The following is a 20,381-nucleotide window of genomic DNA, read 5'->3' as shown; positions in this document are numbered from 1 at the left end:
GGTACCAACCTTCCCACTCCTGCCGCTAAGGGGGATTCAGGATAGGGTGGTTTCTAGAGGCTGGATAGGAGAGGGGAGCGTCTCGGACATATATATAAAAATAAAGAGTTTATGGGTTCGGATGAGACGCAGACCGAGGAGCTGAAGTGAAAGTGGGAGGAGGAGCTGGGGGGAGGGATAGAGGAGGGCCTTTGGGCAGACACGTTGGGTAGGGTCAACGTGACCGCAACATGTGCCAGGCTCAGCCTGATCCAATTTAAGGTCGTTCACCGGGCACACATGACACAGTGGCCCGGATTAGCAGATTTTTCAGGGTGGAGGACAGGGAGGGCCAGTGAACCATGTCCACATATTCTGGGCATGTCCAAAACTGAGGGGATTTTAGCAGGGGTTTGCCGACGCCATGCCCAAGGTATTAAGTACGAGGGTGGCAATGAGTCCATGAGGTGGCGATTTTCGGGGTGTCGCAGGATCCGGGAATCCAGGAGGAGAAAGAGGCAGATGTTCTGGCCTTTGCTTCCCTGGTAGCCCGGAGGCGGATACGATTAGCATGGAGGGACTAGAAGCCCCCCGAAATCAGAGACCTGGCTAAATGACATGGCTAGCTTCCTCTGCCTGGAGAAAATTAAGTTCGCCATGAGAGGGTCTCTGTTAGGGTTCGCCCGGAGGTGGCAACCATTTGTCGACTTCTTCGCAGAGAATTAATCGTCAGCAGAAAGGGGGAGGGGGGAGGGGGGTTAGGCTAGCGTAAATTAGGGGGGTAAGTAATGGTGGGACCTGTGGGAGTGGGAGGTGGTATTTGCACTATGTTAATATTTTCCTTGTTATGTACATTGTTGATTTTGTTGCTGTTACAATGCCAAAGAAATACCTCAATAAAATGTTTATTAAAAAAAAGACTAGCAGGACTGTGACTATAAAGGAACAAAGATATATTTCCAAGTCAGAATAGTGGGCAACTTGGAGGGGACATTGGAGCTGTTGGTCTTCTCGTGTACCTGCTGTCTCAATTGTACAGGCCATGGGTTTTGGAGATACTGTTTAGGAAGTCTTGGTGAGTTGATGCAGTGCATGTTTTAAATGGTTCACACTGCTGTCACACGGCACCAACAGTTGAAGTAGTAAACGTTTAAGGTAGTCGATAAGAGTGCCAATCAAGCAGGGGTTTGACCGTGGCGCTGTCAAGCTTTGTGTGTGTTGCAGGAGCTGCTCTGATCCAGACAAGCAAGAGCATTTCAACACTCTGGACTGCTCCGAAAAAAGAAAGGCTTTGGAGAGTCAAGAGATGAGCCAATTACCATGGAATACCCAGCACCTCTTGACCAGTTCTTGTAGCCACCATACTTGGGGACATGGTAGCCTTAAAGTGGACAAAACTTGCGGTTGATTCTATTAAGCTTCTGGTGAAAATTGCACTGTGCATTTTGTCCACTTAAGGCTACCATGCCCATATAACCAACAAAGGGAGTCTAAAGGAGAATAAAGGTAACAATTCTTTGACTGAACATGCAATTCTGATTCTGAAAGCTTCTTAAATCCTATAGCTTCTTCACAAGAACTTCATAATGGCAATAACGAGGGTAAAAATATGAAACATTGCTTTCAGGTCTGTAACTTTTGGAAGGCATTTGTCTACCTTCTGTAGACAGTACAGCATTTTAAGGTGAAGATTTAGTTGGGAAGACATGGAGACTTTAGCCTGTTAAGACACATGAGACACTCAGCTCAGGATTGACATGCGAATGTCCCACACAGATCTCATGAAGATAACCATCCAATTTTAAAAAAATTAACTGTGGATCATTAGAGAAGATTTTCTTTGGAAGGAATGAGATGCAGGGCCTTTGATCACTGCATTACTGAACAATATAACATTATATATATTATATATGCCCGATCTACCACATTTTGATGTGCATGTACAGTCATCATCTATACTCCAATGCTGGCAAAATTGGCTACAGCATTTCATGTCAGGTTTTGAGATTTTAGGTGACAAAGGAAAAAGACCTTACTTCTCCATTATAGAAATGAAGAATTGGAGGAGGTTTTAGAGACACTTATACACCAGCCGACTATAACTCAGCATAAAAATGCACGAACAACCTATTTCAATTCCAAGAACAATACAATGCACGAAACACTGTCTGCTGATGCACCCAGCAAGAAGCAAATAAGACAACTGGCCGATATTGCACAAGATTGAGGCACTCGTAACCCAATGTGATTTCAGAGATGTTAACATATCAAACAGGAATCTAACAAATAATTGAAGCTGGTCTCTCTAGTCAACTATGCCAACAAATACTTGGGAAAGGCTGTCTTGGCTGTTGGAATTAGAATTACCACCAGAGTCCAGAGCTGTTGAAGGTGAGGCTGTCAACAGTAACTGTTCTGATGTTGCTTTAAGAGAATATGGAAATAGTGTACACGTGTCACTGCTAAAGCAGGATGTACAACAGTGTCACTGCTAAAGCAGGATGTGTGCAGTGAATCTTTAGGTTAGACCTGTTTGCTGAGCTCCCCTCTAACTTCGATATAGTAATTCTAGTCTTCAAATAAAGCAATAGTGTGTGTGAGATTGGGGAGGTTTGATAAAATACAGGGTGCCTTAAGCAAAGGCAGAGGTGAAAAGCCAGGAGGCAGAGTACCTCTACAGACAGAACTCAGCCAGAACAGCGACTACCTAGTTTGGAGGGTAGCTGATCATTGGTGATCAGAAACAATGAGTCGATTCAGGGTTGCATTGTGCTGTTAATCTCGAGTTGGGCAGAAAAGCTGTGTGGCCTTTGAGATGTCTCCTCAGCTGCCATTCCCTTTGCATAACCACTTAGTGGGTTGGTCTAAGAATAAGAAGCATGCAAAATAGGGCAACAGCACAACTGGGAAGAATGTGGTGAAAACCTCAACTGTAGGCAAAAGAAAAAATATCAGCAGTGTTGCTGAATATCTTGATGGATAAATTCTAACTCCCCTGAAAACTGGTAACTTCTGCAAAAGGCAGGGAGCATCAGGAAGAGCCACCAAATTCCCAGTATGAATTGGAAGGTCTCAGATGTCCCATCCAAGTTTGGTCTTTGCAGAAAAAGATAAATAAGTCAAAAAGGCATAATTCTATCACAAAACCGGAAAAATAAATGCTGAAAATAAAGATAGTCTTTGCAAATAAAGGGCTCCACAGAGTCAACACTTTGGGCCAATCTGAGAATGATCAGAAGGGCCCTGTTAAGCTCTCGGACATAGTGTTGGATCACCTTTAGGTAATGATACACTGATTGGAGCTGATGGCTTCCAGACAATAGCCACAAGAATCAATTGACTAGTTTGTCAGCAGGAGTTGTGATTATGATTGGGACTGCAATTTTTCAGAAGCCAAGCTGTCTGTTTGGATAATAGAGCTAGTCATATTTTCAATGCCGATCGATACCTGTCAAGAAGGCCCTTTAGAGAAAAAGGGGATGATATTGACACACTGTGAAAATTGAGGCTGGACAACAACAGCTGCAAGCATTGGGTGTGGCTACAATTATTGGTGCTGTAGCCAAGACACAGAAACCAAGCGGGAGTGCAGTCTTCTGCACCCACCACAAAGCTGTCCTGAGTTCCAAGACCTCTGCAAGGTATGTGGCATGAGAAGGTATTGGGCATGCCAATGCAGATGATCTTGTCCTGGAGGTGCAACCAGAGATTACAATCTGATGCTATAAGAAATTTCAGAGGCGGTGTTCTGCTGTAAAGTTAAGAGAAAATGTAATCTCATCAATCGACTCTCCTAGGAAGTGCAGAGTGTGGTTAGCACTGTTGCTTCACAGCGCCAGGGTCCCAGTGCGGAGTCTGCACGTTCTCCCTGTGTCTGTGTGGGTTTCCTCCGGGTGAATTCTCCCAGTAACTTCATTAGCACTGTAATGTAAGCCTACTTGTGACAATAAAGATTATTATTACATGAGAAGCTTAGGATTAAACTGGAAGAAATGGGGCATAGCAGTATCAGTCACGTACATTAGCACACCAATTAGGACATGCGTGTCATGAAAATAGATGACACAATTCAGATATACCAAGATCTGAAACACTTAAATCTTGCCTTAGATGCCCACACAAGATCCCGACATTGGAAAAATTGAATCTCAAATTCACAGGAGCAATGTTTTTCTCCAATTTGAATGCCAAACACTGGTATTGGTCGATTTACTTGGCAGAGGGATCTCAGGAGACTACTTTCAGGACACTTTCAAAAGATACTACTTTCAGAGATTATCTTGTGTCACGATCTGTTTCAGCAATACATGGATAGAATTACAGAAAATGTTCCTGGGTGCATATGTATTGCCGATGATATTGTGGTGATGAACAAAGCTTGTCCTGAAGGGCCCATCTTCAACAGCAAGAAATGCCAGGTGAATGAGAGTGTGGTTTTTAGGCTCTATTTATCGAGATGTGGAATCCATCCCGATCGAGGGAAAATCAAAGAGGTACAAAATATGCCTCTCTCCAGGAGAGAGAGTACTTGCAGAGATGCCTCAGATTATTCAATTTCTCTAAGCACCATACCTACTCCTCAACTTCACTAGGTGAGCATCATCTCTGAAGAGAGTTGTTAAGAAAGTAAAGATATTCCATATGTATGGCAGGACCATCAACATGGCTCAAGTCAATTAAACAGGCATTTCAGAAGAGATGTGTTCTGAAATACTATGACTCAAGGAAGTGACAGTCTTAAGAAGTCATTAATCTCGGATAGGGTTAGGAGCAATTTAATGTGGCACAGAGTCTATCACAAGCACAATCCAAATATCGACCGAGATACTCTCTCTGGTATTCTGTATCACAAGATTTCACATGCATCTATTTGGTAAACGGTACATTGTAAAAACCGATCACAAACCATTAGAGGTAATTTGGCAAAGTGTGTACCACCCAAACTGCAGGAAAGTATAGGGATGTGATTGTGAAGTCCATTATGAACTTGGTAACAAAATGGTTACTTCAGACACTGACCAGGTTACAAAATCGAAAAGAGCACAGGCCAGGTAGAAGATGTATGCAATGTTGGTCTGATAGATTTTGGTCAACACAAATGCAACCAACCTCAGGAGTTAGAGAAAGAGCCACGACTGAAGGCAGTGTAGGGTAATTGTAGAAGGATGGTCTGAAATGATACAGGTGCCAGACACTCCCAGATGTTTTGGCCATAGAGGGACGAACAAAACATTTCAAGAGGCGTGATTTTCAAAGGAAAGCAGGTACTCGTACCTGAAACTCTGCTCCAGGACATATTGTCACAGTTGCACCAGGGGCATACAAGTACAAGACGCCTGACAAAGGAGACCAGGGATCAGCAGCAATATAGAAAATGCAGTGAAGATGTGCAAGGCACGCCAGTTATCAATCACACCAACATGCAGAACCACTACACGCTCATGAGGTCCCAAAATTGATCAAAAGTTGCAATAAGTTTATTCACTGTCCATGGCGATTTTCCCCTCATTCCCAATTTGCTTTCCAAGTTTCCAATCATCAGAGAATTGAAAGGATACCTCAAGTGCATCTGTGGAGGATGCAATGTGTGCCATATTCAGTTTGTTTGCTACACCCGAGGTGATTGTATCAGACAATGGACTACACACAGGCTGATTTTTTGGGGTGTATACACCAAATGGGGCATAAACTATGTGACACCCTTGCCACACAATCCCAAGTCCAACTATTTTGCCGAGTGAATGGTCCGTACTGTTAAGGTATTAATTGTGAAGTGTAAAGAAACTAAACAAGACCTCTGTATTACCATGTTCAATTTGAGGGCAATACTTTGACATACGCTTACCGCCATCAGTGGAAATCAGGTCTCGGACACATACCAAGCCATCACCTGTCCAAATTGAGAGAGATACATGAGAAATTTCTCAAAAAATAAAGGATGAAGATGGTATACTCGTGACAGAGAGGTGCAGATCTGCCAAGTCTGCACGTTGGACAAAAGGTTCGGGTCATATACCCTATCCAGGGAACTCTGATTCCTGCGGAAGTATCTAAGGGGTGCCGAGAGCCTAGGTGTTATGAAGTTACAACACTGAATGGGGCGATATTAAAGTGAAAACAGAAGCCAGCTGAGAGAATTGTCTAGCTGTATATCAATCAGTCAGCATTTCAATTGCACTAAGAACACATTCCAAGGCGAACTTGGAGAGTGAAATTGTGGAATGAAAACAAACAGCACAACAATGCCAATTCACCTACAAGTCGAGATCACCTAGGTATTGAGTAATCAGGAAGGCTATACCTGCAAGAGATCGGGAAGAATTATATATTTTGTGTAAATAGTTCTCACAACCACCCGATGTATATTTATCCTTACTGTATGTAATGATTATTTTTGGAAAGGAGGAGATTGTGGTGACATCGCTTTAAGACAATATGCAAATAGTGTACGTTATCGCTGAACCAGGATGTAGAATAGCACGTGACCAGTAGGGAGAATGTGTGCACTCGTTAGTGTGTGCTCTGACTTTCTAGGCAAGACCTGTTTGTTGAGCTCTTGAACTAGTTCTAATCTTGAAATAAAAACATACCTAAAGTTTACCAATCCGGTGTAATTGTTGAGTTAGCGTGAAGTAAGCAAGTAACATAACAGTAACTATCACGCTCCAAGTTCAAATTCTATGAACACAGTTCAATACTTAAGTGCCAAATAACCAACTGCAAAGCAACAGCAGTCGCACTGCAACTTGACCAAAGAATGTTTCCCTGTGATGGTGCTTAGCCACATTGGAAAGTATGTCCTGCTACTGGCCAAGTTTAAAGCCTATGGGAAAATGCAACCATTTTGCTCATGTGTGTCGCTCATCAGCAAAATCAACTAACAAGTCCACTAGAAGGATACCACATGTGCGTACCACAACAAAGGGCGAGGGCAATGTAGAGGTGAGCTGACCCGGAATATACTTTTGTGCTCTCTTTCAACTAGATAAATGTGGCGGTGACCATGGGGTGCTTGGGCATTGATGCTCTCATGGATACAAGAGCACCTATTAATGTCAGGGTAGGCAAAATATTCAACAAACTTCAGGATTACCCATTCACAGCATCTAGGAAAATTTCTATCACCACAATACCACAAAGCTTACAGGACTTTTGAAATGCCAGACACATTAATAGATTATAGCGTTCATTCTAGTGTCTATATCCTATCTGGAGAATGAGACATGTTTATCTGTTTCCACATAACAACAGATCTGAACACCATTTCAGTTGCGTACATTGTTCATACACATACCAACATTGTCAAATTGGATATTAACTGCATCACTGGTATCAGCAAACTGAGAGGTGCTGCAATGTAAGCTGCATATAGACCCTAATGTGCCCCAAGTCAAACATCAACAACGACGAATACCATTTCATTTCATAAAGCAAAGAAACTTCAACATCTACTTGAACCAGATTAGAATACGCGTTGATATGTGGACACCAAACTGAGAAAGTTGGGGTTGAGCCTGCCCCTTGGACCCATATAAGTAATCAAAAACACAAGAGAGAACCAGACTAGAATTTGCATTGATATGCAGGCACCTAACCATGCAGCACAGCGAAAAAGACACTTGACACCATCAATTGATGATATCAGAGCAAGAGAATGGTGCTAGACACTTCACTAAACTGGATCTCAATGCAGGCCACTATTAAATCAAGCTTACAGAATGATCTCCACACATCAGACTTTTTCAAATAACATAGAACATAGAACATTACAGCGCAGTACAGGCCCATCGGCCCTCGATGTTGCGCCGACCTGTGAAACCACTCTAAAGCCCATCCACACTATTCCCTTATCGTCCATATGTCTATCCAATGACCATTTGAATGCCCTTAGTGTTGGTGAGTCCACTACTGTTGCAGGCAGGGCATTCCACGCCCTTACTACTCTCCGAGTAAAGAACCTACCTCTGACATCTGTCTTATATCGATCTCCCCTCAATTTAAAGCTATGTCCCCTCGTGCAAGACATCACCACCTGAGGAAAAAGGCTATCACTGTCCACCCTATCCAATCCTCTGATCATCCTGTATGCCTCAATTAAGTCACCTCTTAACCTTCTTCTCTCTAACGAAAACAGCCTCAAGTCCCTCAGCCTTTCCTCATAAGATCTTCCCTCCATATCAGGCAACATTCTGGTAAATCTCCTCTGCATCCTTTCCAATGCTTCCACATCCTTCCTATAATGCGGTGACCAGAATTGCACGCAATACACCAAATGCGGCCACACCAGTTTTGTACAGCTGCAACATGACCTCATGGCTCCGAAACTCAATCCCTCTACCAATAAAAGCTAACACACTGTACGCCTTCTTAACAACACTCTCCACCTGGGTGGCAACTTTCAGGGATCTATGTACATGGACACCGAGATCTCTCTGCTCATCCACACTGCCAAGAATCTTACCATTAGCCCAGTACTCCGTCTTCCTGTTATTCCTTCCAAAATGAATCACCTCACACTTTTCTGCATTAAACTCCATTTGCCACCTCTCAGCCCAGCTCTGCAGCTTATCTATGTCCTTCTGTAACTTGTAACATCCTTCCGCACTGTGGACAACTCCACCGACTTTAGTGTCATCTACAAATTTACTCACCCATCCTTCTACACCCTCCTCCAGGTCATTTATAAAAATGACAAAAGCAGTGGCCCCAAAACAGATCCTTGTGGCACACCACTGGTAACTGGACTCCAGTCTGAATACTTCCCATCAACCACCACCCTTTGTCTTCTCAATTTTGGATTCAATTCAGCAGCTGAAGTATTTCAACATATGACTGTCTATCCTTCAAGGACTTAAGGCATGCTGAACAAAAATTCTCATCTACGGTTGTACTGAATGTATCTCAAGACACACCTACAATGTCTTGGAGAATATAACCTTAACTTGAACAAACTGAAGTACCTGTTCAATGAAAGCAGAATTTAATTCTTCAGTCATGTGCTCAGCAGCGAATGAGTCTCACCTGATCACACAGAAAGTTGAAGCCATTGCAAACATTTGTGAATCCAACAAACGCATGCAAGTCCAGAGTCTGTTCAGGCGCAACAGGTACTGTTGTCACTTCAATCCCGACCTTGCAACAATTTCTGCCTCCCCTACTTGACCCAACAAAGGAGATCAAGTGGGAGTGACTGTATTGCACAAACAGGACATCAAATTGCAGTTGTCTGCATGTTGCACATATGCCTATTTTACCGCCGAGAAAAGCTCCTCAGCTAGTCATGGATGTAAACCTGCTTGGCTTGGGTGCACCTCCAGACAGAAAGACAAGACAAATAACATCAATCATCTCAATGTCAAGCAGATCGCTAACATGTGTATGGCAAGCAACATTCTTCTCAAACAAATACACTTTTTTTTTAAACAAACAATTTTATTGAGGTAGTTTTTGGCATTGTAAACAGTTACAGATAACAGAAATGTGCAAACATCAACGTTCACTCTCCCGCGAAGAAGTCGATGAATGTTTGCCACCTTCGGGCGAACCCCAGTATCCACTCAAGGCGAACTTAATTTTTCCATACCCAGAAAACTTGGTGACAGTTCCGAAAGCCATAGTTTGGTCTTCGGGGGTTTTGCGTCCCTCCATGCCAGCAGTATTCGCCGCCGGGCTATTAGGGAAGCAAAGGCCAGAACACCTGCCTCTTTCTCCCCCTGGACTCCCGGGTCTTCCGAAACCCCAGAAATTGCCACCCCTGGACTCATCACCACCCTTGTTTTCAGCACCCGGGACATGACCCCCACAAATCCCTCCCAGTACCCCCTAAGCTTAGGACCTGCCCAAAACATGTGAACATGGTTCGCTGGTCCTCCCGCGCATCTAGTGCACTTGTCCTCTACCCCAAAGTATTTGCTCATCCGAGCTACCGTCATGTGGGCCCGGTGAACGACCTTAAAATGAATCAGGCCGAGCCAGGCACATGTTGTGGTTGAGTTTACCCTACTCAGAGCTTCCGCCCACAGCCCGTCCTCCACCTCCCTGCCAAACTCCTCCTCCCATTTGAGTTTCAGTTCCTCCGTCTGGGACTCTTCCACCTTCATGAGCACCTTGTAGATATCCGAGACTCTACTCTCTCCTCGAGAGACTATTCTGTCCTGGATCCCTATTGGCGGGAGGCGTGGGAATGATGGGACCTGTCTGCGTACAAAGTCCCGCACCTGTAAGTACCTAAAGTCATTTCCCCTTAAACAAATACACTCTTAATCACATGTTATTTTCTACAATTTCATCCCTACTTGTATGGAAGTGAGATTGAAGTGATAATCTATCATAGATGTCCGCTGGACTGCGCAATCTATCATAGATGTCCGCTGGACTGCGCTCAGTCCAGCGCCGCCAGTCGGGGGAGGGCCGATCCACGGGCAGGGGGGACTTTGTCAGGGGTTGGGGGCACTGTTGAAATGAAAATCGCTTATTGTCACAAGTAGGCTTCAAATGAAGTTACTGTGAAAAGCCCCTAGTCGCCACATTCCGGCACCTGTTCAGGGAGGCTGTTACAGGAATTGAACCGTGCTGCTGGCCTGCCTTGGTCTGCTTTCAAAGCCAGCGATTTAGCCCTGTGCTAAACAGCCCCAACTGTTGGGGGGTTGTCCAGGGCACACGAGTCGGCCAAAGGGGGGGGGGGAATATTCTGCAGGCCGGGTCTGCGAGCGGCCGACGCCATGTTGCACGGTGCGGCCGCTGTGCGAATGTGCGGCCATGGACCCGGCAATTCTCTGGGCCTTAAATCGGCAGCTAGAGCCGGGTGCTCTACGCTGTTCAGCTGCTAGTCTCCAGCCAAACGAAGGATCAGTGTCCGTTTTACACCGAATGTTCAGTCGTAAAACGCCACCTTTCCCACGCCGGCGTGGGACATAGCGGCAGGATCGGAGAATCCAGCCCAAGATGTTTTTGTGCAAGTCACATTTGTTCAACATTACACATAGCAAATCAGCAGACCAGAGAGCAACTACTCAAAAGTGCTGGATACTATTTGTTCAGCAGATGTGAGCATGACTGGCTAGGCAGTTATTGCCCATAAGAAGGTGCGATGTGCTGCCTTCTTGCACTGCTGCAGTCCATTTGATGTAGGAACATCCAGTGTTGTTAGGAGTTCCAGACTTTTGACCAAGCAACAATGAAGGAATAGCGATATATGGTTCCAAGTCTGGATGGGGTGGCTTGAAAGGGAACTTGCTGGTGGTGGGCTCCTCATGCACCTCTTGCCTTTGTCCTACTAGGTGGTAGAGGTTGCGGGTTTGGAAGGTGCTGCCGAAGGACCCTTGGTGAGTTAGTGTAGCACTTCTTGTAGATGGTGTACACTGCTGCCAATGTGTCAGTGCTGGTGGAATGTTGAAGGTGGTGATGGGTGCCAATCAAGTGGGTTGCTTTGTCCTGAATGGCGAATTGAGCTTCTTAAACGATGTTGGAGCTACACTCATTCAGGCAAGTGGACAGTATTCCATCATATTTTTGTGCCTTGTAGATGGGCAAGCTTTGGGGGAGCGAGGCGGTGAGTTACTCTCCACAGCCTCCGAGCTGTTTATGTAGCCAGAATATTTAAAAGGCTGGTTCAAGTCAGTTTTTGGTCAATAGTAACACCCAGGACATAAATGGGGATTCAGCGATGGGGATACTGAATATCATGGGGAGATTGTTGGAATTGCTCTTGTTGCAGATGGTCACTGCCTGGCATTTGGGTGGCTCAAATGTTACTTGCCAGTGGTCAACCGAAGCCTAGATATTGTCCAGGTCTTGCTGCATCTGGACATGGACTGCTCCAGTATGAGAGTTTTAAATGGTGGTGAACACACAATCATCAACGAACATCTCCATTTCTGATGGAGGGAGGATCATTGGTGAAACTGAAGATTGTTGTACCTAGGAAACGCAAACTACAAGATTTCCGCATCCAGTACTAACCAGGTAAGCTTAACTCAGTAGACTATCTTTAGTGACAGCCGTTAACTAGTAGGATGGTCTGTGTGAATCATAGAATTTACAGTGCAGAAGGAGGCCATTCAGCCCATCGAGTCTGGACCAGCCCTTGGAAAAAGCACCCTACCAAATCCCACACCTCCACCCTATCCCCGTAACCCCACCCAATCTTTGTTGGACACCAAGGGTCAATTTAGCATGGCCAATCCACCTAACATGCACATCTTTGGACTGAGGGAGGAAACCGAAGCACCCGGAGGAAACCCACGCAGACACGGGGAGAACATGCAGAATCCACACAGACAGTGACCCAAGCCAGGAGTCGAACATGTGGTCCTGGAGCCGGGATGGAACTGTGCTAGCCACTGTGCTACCATGCCGCCCGAAGAAAAGGTTGCGAACATAATCTTAACTACGCAAGCCTAAACGTGGTGCAAAGTCACTGAAATTAGCGAACATCAAAGCAACAACAAAACAAGATGAGGCTTTGAAACCATGTATGACGGCTATGGAATCACAAAGCTAGAAATATGATAGAAAAGAGCATCTACAAACAAAATCAGACACACTACAGGGTCGTCACAACTTTCAAAATGATTTTGGATTACATGGCAACTGTTTTGTCACTCATACTCATTGAGGGGATATATTATAGATATGGCACAATTGAGGGGATATATTATAGATATGGCACAAGATGACTACCAGAGAATTGTCAAACGAAACAACTCCTTAGCGAATGGGCAGCACAGTGATTAGCACAGTTGCTTCACAGCTCCAGGGTCCCACGTAAGATTCCTGGCTTGGGTCACTGTCTGTGCGGAGTCTGCATGTTCTACCCGTGCCTGCATGGGTTTCCTCCGGATGCTCCACTTTGAAAAAAGTGATACATACAGCTACCATTAGATTGGTTATACTCAAAAGAGTACATAGCTACTGTTGAGAGCAAGTCATGGAAGCAAGAGATGTATTGCTTTCTTTCCAATTGCAGAGCAACTCCTTTCTTGACTACTGGTGAGACTCCAGCTACATCAAGTTTGCACATCCTATGCAGCCCACCTGAACTACTCCACAGAGCTTAATGATCAATGTGTATGTAAACGCAATCGAGAGCAGAAAGATCAAATGAAAATAAATACAGAGTGAAACATGAAAGTTAGACTTTCACAGATAAAGCCTAGACAATATTCTTGTGAAACTGGATGGTCATATTGGAAAGTAAATCACCCCCTATGATGTCCAGCCATTTGTTGTGACCAACACAAATGATCACAGCAAAGTGACGTTCTCAACTTGTAACATTCTTCACAGTACCAAAGATTCATAAGCATCAGGAGCAGCACGGTAGCATAGTGGTTAGTACAGTTGCTTCACAGCTCCAGGGTCCCAGGTTCGATTCCCGGCTTGGGTCACTGTCTGAGCGGAGTCTGCACATTCTCCCAGTGTTTGCATGGGTTTCGTCCGAGAGCTCCGGTTTCCTCCCACAGTCCAAAGATGTGCAGGTTAGGTGAATTGGCTATGCTAAATTGCCCTTAGTGTCCAAAAAGATTAGTTGGGGTTACAGGGATAGGGTGGAGATGTAGGGGTAGGGTGGAGGTACGGGCTTAGGTAGGGTACTCTTTCCAAGGGCCGGTGCAGCCTCGGTGGACTGAATGGTCTTCTTCTGCACTGTAAATTCTATGATTCTGTAATCAGATTCTGACATCTCAGAGGAACGAGAGTTAAATGATACCTCACCTAGTGTCAGACAGATCATGCTGCATACAGGCTTGGACTGCTTCATCATCTGAAAAGCTGCAAATGGACCTGAACACTACAATCTGTGAGCATTGCCAATTCTGACCTTGTGACAGAAGGAAAGTCATTAATGACAAGGCTGGGCCTACAACACTATCCTGCAAAACATCTGCAGCGATGTCCTGGAGTTGAGGTGATTAGCCCAACAACCGAAACCATCTTTCTTTGCGCTAGGTATGACTCCAACCAATGGATAGCTCTGCTACCATTCCCACTGATTTCAGTTTTACCAGGGCTTCTTGAAGACACAACAGTCAAATATTGCTGTAATGTCAAGGATTACTCATCTCTGGAATTCCACACTTTTGGACAAGGCTGTAATGAGGTCTAGATTAGCGTTGCTCTGGCAGAATGCAACTGGCATCTGTGGCGATGGCAACCTCAGGAACAGGCAGGAGTTTGGTTCATCCACTCAGCACTTTTGGCTGAAAAATATCTCTTATTCTTAAGTCTTGAGCTTTGCACTCATGTTCCACACACTACCATATTGAGGATGGGATGTTCAAAGCATCTGCTTTTTAAAAAATTATCCACCACCGTTTGTGACTGAATGCAGAGTTTTAACAGATCTTTAGTTGTGAATTCACTTAAATCAGTCTGTACCATGCTACTACTTAGATCATAGATCATAGAATTTACAGTGCAGAAGGAGGCCATTCGGCCCATCGAGTCTGCACCGGCTCTTCTGTTTAGCATGTATTTAGTTTTGTGTTGTAGCTTCAACTGGCTGGTACTTAGGATGCTCCTGGCATGCTTTTCCACACTTCTCACTGGACTAAGTTTGGTTCCCTGGCTTGATAATAAAATGAGGGATATGTCAGGCCATGAGGTTGTAGACTGTAATGAATACAATTCTGCTGCTAATGATAATGGCCCACAGTGCCTTAAGAATGCGTACTTGGAACTGCTGGAGCTGTTCTGAATCTACCACGGTGCTAGTGCCACGGAATGTGTTCTCAATGTGATGATGCAACTTTGTCTCTGCAGGATACGGGAGGTCACTCCTACCAATATGGTCATGGACAGATGCATCTGCAACAGGTAGATTGGTGAGGATGAGGTTACGTTGAGGTTTTCCCGCAAATCATGAAGAGCTTCTTCCATTTTCTAGCTGCTAGTACGCAAGGCAAGAGGATTGTGAAGATGGATCGTTATGTTACAAGGAAGAGACAGCCAGAGACACAAATAGACAATGTACCTACTTGCCAGGATCTCACATCTGAATCTGGTGGAGAGAGCCTCTCAGGAGAATCCACGGCAGGACAGAGCAGGGTTAGTATTAGCTCTGAAAAGAGCTCAAGGACCTCTGCTAAATAGCTACAAAGAAGAAACTTAACTTGGGAACAAAACAGCAAAAAGATGATTTTTTGAGGTCTGGTTTTGTCAATTGTGCCAATGCAAATATGGGTGCAAAGCCCATGTGTGTTATATGCAGGGAACTACTGGCAAATTAATGGAGAAGTTTCAGATTTTGAAAGAGAAGTGGTTGGTGAAAAATTCCTTTTGAGATTGAGACCCCAGAGACAGTAATTAACTTACAGCTGACTCCAAATAAAAAGACTTTGGGCTGCTGTACCTGACCTATGACAGCACGTAAAAAACACAGCAAAGGTCCATGAGGCTGTTAGCATTCTGGAACAGCATCTCCCAGGAATATTCAGTGCGGAGTAAAACAAGCATTTTGTTCCTATTGCCCTTCACGGCGACCTACATGTGCGAGGTTGGATTTTTCATTCCCAAAGATGAAGATGGCACAAAGGAACTGGTTGAAGTCTGCACCTGATATGCGCATTGCACTCTCCTCCTGTGAACCCAATTAAAGTGAGATTGTGAGGACAAAGCAGGCTTCCCTTTCGCATTAAAGGTAAACAAACGTGGCGTGTATCGCAACGGTCGGCCTACGTGGGTCGAGAAAGTCGGCCAGTTGCCAAAAGTGGGTCCCGAGAAAAAAAGTTTGAAAAACACTGCACTGGTTGATTCCATCCATTCTGTACCTTTGGTGCTTCTTCCAAGTGCTGTACAACAGGGGCACTGATTTCTCAGTTGAGTGTGCCAAGTGGTAATCAGCAGGAGAATTCCTTGCCCCCGTTTGACCTGATGCCATGAGATTCCATGGGGTCCAGACTCAATGTTGAAGAGTTCCATGGTTTCTCCCTCCTAACCAATACTGCTTTGCTACCTCCTCTGGTGGGTCTGTCCTAGGACATACATTTAGCTGACATCCCCACCCTTGGGTATGATTCTCAAAATATGACTTTTGTTTGCTTAGGGTTGTGGAACAGCTCTCCCAATTCTGGCAAACGTCTAAGATATTGAGGAGAGTTTTCCAGGGTTGAAGGGTCGGCAGTGTCTTTGTTCTGTTCAGATCCACTGCCTAGGTCAATGCTAGCTGGTCTAACCAACTATTTCTTCGTTTTTATAGCTGTTTTGATAATAAGTGGCTTGCTAGGCTATTTCAAAAGATGGTTAAGAATCAATCATATTACTGAGGGCTGGAGTCTCATATAGGTCAGACCAGATAAGGGTGGTAGATGTTTATCCCTAACGTACATTAGTGAACCAAAAGGATTTTTATTGGAATCTGGAGGTTTCATTATCCCTTTCACTGATGCCAGCTTTGTTAAATCAATTGAATTGAAACTTCAACACACCAAAGCGTTCTGGATGTAAACTTGATCTTAAGTTTAAGCCTCATATGTAGAGTTGTGATAACATTGCCATTACCTGCCATGAAATTACAATAATATACTTCAATTAGGTTGTGGTTATAAATGAACTATTTACTAAAAATAAAGATACTTGATATACTGTAGAGATTCACACAATGGGTTAATCCTGTTCTCCTAATCTTGCATTATACGCTTGGGTAGCAGGGTGAAAGAAAATGCAATGACTGCAAAACTATGCACTTAGCAGAAATGGTGTATAAATATATATAAATAAGCATTCCCGTTACCTATGCCTGAATCACCACTTTTGAATGTGGGTGGGCTGAGCATATTGCTGCTGCATTTTTCCAGTCACCTGCTGGCTGACCCCATTTCCCAGGCAGTGCGTGATAAAGTGACTGATGCTACAATCTCACCAGTACACGGTTCCAGTGCCAAGCAATACAAATGCCTGCTGGGTCACATATTTGGCTTCAATCTGTGAGACAGTTTACTCTACTGCAGCTCCGAAAGACAATATCAGAAAATTCACTTACAAATATAAAGCTCTTTTTCTGGAATTCATTATTCAGCAGTTGTATCATCAGATTCAGCCGGGAGCTAAACCCTCCCAAAGGTCATTTTAGCATTATTACTGTAGATTTGATCAGTGGAGCAATGTAACCAGCTGCTTTACAGAAATAAATCAATGATCAATTAAATTACATTACATTCTAAAAGACCAGTCAAAACTTGTATAATCACCAGGGTGGTAGACAATTCAGAAAACTGACATGGACGAACATACGGTTAGGAAAAGACAAGCTGCTTCATCAAGCCTGCTCCACACCACATCTCTTTTGTGTGTGTGTGTGTGTGTGTGTGTGTGGGGGGGGGGGGGGGGGGGAGAAAAGACCCAAACTCCAGAAAATCTCCTCTCGAACCCCCTCAATCCAGATCATTGGGCCAAGCTATCTATTTAAACACTTAGCTTCAGTAGAATGAGATCTTTGCCACAGTCGAGAACCAGTTAGCTGATAATAATCGCTTGTCACAAGTAGGCTTCAGTGAAGTTACTGTGAAAAGTACCAGCCTCCACCCGAACAGGCGCCGGAATGTGGCGACTAGGGGCTTTTCACAGTAACTTCATTTGAAGCCTACTTGTGACAATAAGCGATTTTAATTTTTCAAAAGCTCCTAGTCGCCACATTCCGGCGCCTGTTTGGGAATGCCAATATGGGAATTGAACCCGTGCTGCTGCCTTGTTCTGCATTACAAGCCAGCTGTTTAGCTCACTGTGCTAAACCAGCCCAAGATATCACACATCATGATATCACATGAAAGTGACCTTAATATGATCTGTTACATTAATAAGACAATTTTGCAATTTTTTATCTTGCATTTTTTAAACCAAGTTAGCAGAAGATGCTAATTATTAAGAGCATGTCTGGCTTCCTGAACTATTCCCCCCTCAACCTGTATGCAGCCTTTGATATCATGACCACACTATCCTTTTCCCAAACCTCTTCTCCACTGTCATCCAGCTGGGCGGGACTGTTCTCACATGGTTCCATTCTTATCAATCCGATCTAAAGCAGAGATAATCACCTGCAGTAACTGCTCTTCCTTCTCCTGCACTATTTTCTCTCATGTCCCCCAAGGATCTATTACTTGACTCTCTCCTATTTCTCACTTATGCGCTACCATTTGACAACCTCATCTGTTAGTTCCCACCAGCATACTGGATTGAAGTATAAGAGCAAATAGGTCTTGCTACAAATGTACACGGGTTTGATGAAACACTGGAGATTGGTTGCTTCCCCTGGCTGGGGAATCTAGAACGTGGCAGTACAGTCACGGGATACGGGGACGATCATTTAGAACGGAGGTGAATAATAATAATCTTTATTAGTGTCACAAGTAGGTTTACATTAACATAGTAACTTCATTGCCATGAAAATCCCTTGTCGCCACACTACAGTGCCTGTTCGGGCACACTGAGGGAGAATTCAGAATGTCCAAATCACCTAATAGCATGTTTCTCGGGACTTGTGGGAGGTACCCAGAGCACCCGGAGGAAACCCGGGTGAGACACGGTGAGAATGTGCAGACTCCTCACAGACAGTGACCCAAGCCGGTAATCAACCCTGGGACCCTGGCGCTGTGACGCAACAATGTGAACCACTGTGGATATTGTCACTCAAGAAGGTTGTGAATTTTTGAGTTCTGTACTTCAATGTTACAGATGCTCCATGGTTGAATATATTAAGGCTGAGATAGTTTGATTGGTGGTGTCAAGGGAATCGAGTGATAAGGGTAAATTGGAGCTGAATCTGAAGATCAGCCCTGATGAATAGGTGGCTGGCTCAATGGGCTGTATGCACTACCACTGCTCCTATTTATGTTCTTACTCTACCTTTACTGAAACATCCCTTCACCTGTCCAGTCAGGCTGCTTGTGCAACATCCAGTACTGAACAAGCAAAACAAATTCTTGCATAAAAATATTAATACCGAAGTCATTGTCTTAGATCCCCAGCACAACCTCCATCCCTGAGCCACTCATTCCAACCCTCACCCTGACTACTGTCAGAGGCCAAACCAGACTGTTTGCAACATCAGTGCCAATACTGACAGTAAGGTGACCTTCTGACCACTATTCTGCACCATCAATCAAAACTGTCCATTTCTACCTCTGTAACACCACCAGACTCCATCAGTGTCTCCGATTATCTGCTGCTGAAGCCCTCAACTGTGCTTTGGGAATCTCTAGACTTTGCTAGCCTGACTCACTCCATAATCGGCCTCCAATATTCAACCGTCCAGAAACTCAAACCATGCATTATTCACTAAGCTCCCCCATCACTGACCCACATTGGATTCCAACAATACTTCAGTTTTAAAATTCTCAACTTTGCCTTCAAATCCCTCCATGGTGTTGTCACTCCCTAACCCTATAATCTCTCCAGTTAGGAATCCTCCAAGATAACCATGTTCCTCCAATACCAGTCTTGTGTGCATCAGATTTTAACCACTGCATCACTGGCAGTAGTATTTTCAGCCACCAAGACTTTGGAATTCTCTAGCTAAATCTCTGTTTTGCTTCTCTCCTTTAAAACCTTCCACTTTGGCTCGCTGTGACATTTCTGGAAAAATGCTTCTGTGATGTGCAATGGGATGTTTTTTCTGCGGTAAAGACACTGAATAAATACAAGCTGCTGTAAAAACTAATACTTTTTCTACTTTTGGTAGGACAGCGACATTGAAAATCCTCTGGTCAGCCTCACAGAAACACCAAATATTCAGCATAGCCATGGGCAAACTGGCCTCAGTTCAGGACTTAGTTCCATGTGCAAAGCTGGATTGCTTCCAGGTGGCAGGCACAAATGAAAACGTGTACAACGGCAACTTTTTAAAACTTTAAGTTAAAAACACCCCAGATTTTAAAGCTTCAATGTCATCTGGCTATCATGAATATACTTTTCAATCAAAAAAATTCGACAAGTGCATGAAACAAAATCCTCCACAGACACTGACTGAGAAATCTACTAATCTTTGATTAAACTATGCAAGTGTAGCTCAGCATTGCTCCGTCAGTTATAAGAGCAGACACCAACACAGTTTGAAGTTTTATATTAAAGTACCAAGTGCAAATCTAAATATTTGCAAATCCATTCCTGAACAATCAGCATATCTGATGGATAAACATGACCTTATTGTGTCGAAACATGCAAGGGTTCGGAACTCCCCTTCCCAAAATGCTTCATATACTGCCAGGCCTATCATGCATTTCCAGTGTGTTTATATCCTTCTTACAGACTTGCGCGGCCATCATGAACAAACATGTTAAAAATCTAAAGGTATCCAATGTTACTAAGCACTTTCGATGCTAATGTTGCCCAGTGCAACGATTTTATATACAAACAACGCCTTGCAACAATAAACCCGCCTGTAGGGGCGATTACAATTACGCCAGACTGGT

General features: G+C 44.2%; 1 protein-coding gene across 2 annotated transcripts in view; it reads right to left on the bottom strand.

Moving 5' to 3' along the window:
- Positions 1–20,381, bottom strand: part of LOC140395410 (forkhead box protein K2-like) — a 142,427-nt gene that overhangs the window by 120,727 nt on the left and 1,319 nt on the right. The gene's annotated exons all lie outside the window — the stretch shown is intronic.

Source organism: Scyliorhinus torazame, chromosome 18, assembly GCF_047496885.1.
Source record: "Scyliorhinus torazame isolate Kashiwa2021f chromosome 18, sScyTor2.1, whole genome shotgun sequence".
Classification (NCBI taxonomy): domain Eukaryota; kingdom Metazoa; phylum Chordata; class Chondrichthyes; order Carcharhiniformes; family Scyliorhinidae; genus Scyliorhinus; species Scyliorhinus torazame.
This window is presented reverse-complemented; position numbering and strand designations above follow the sequence as displayed.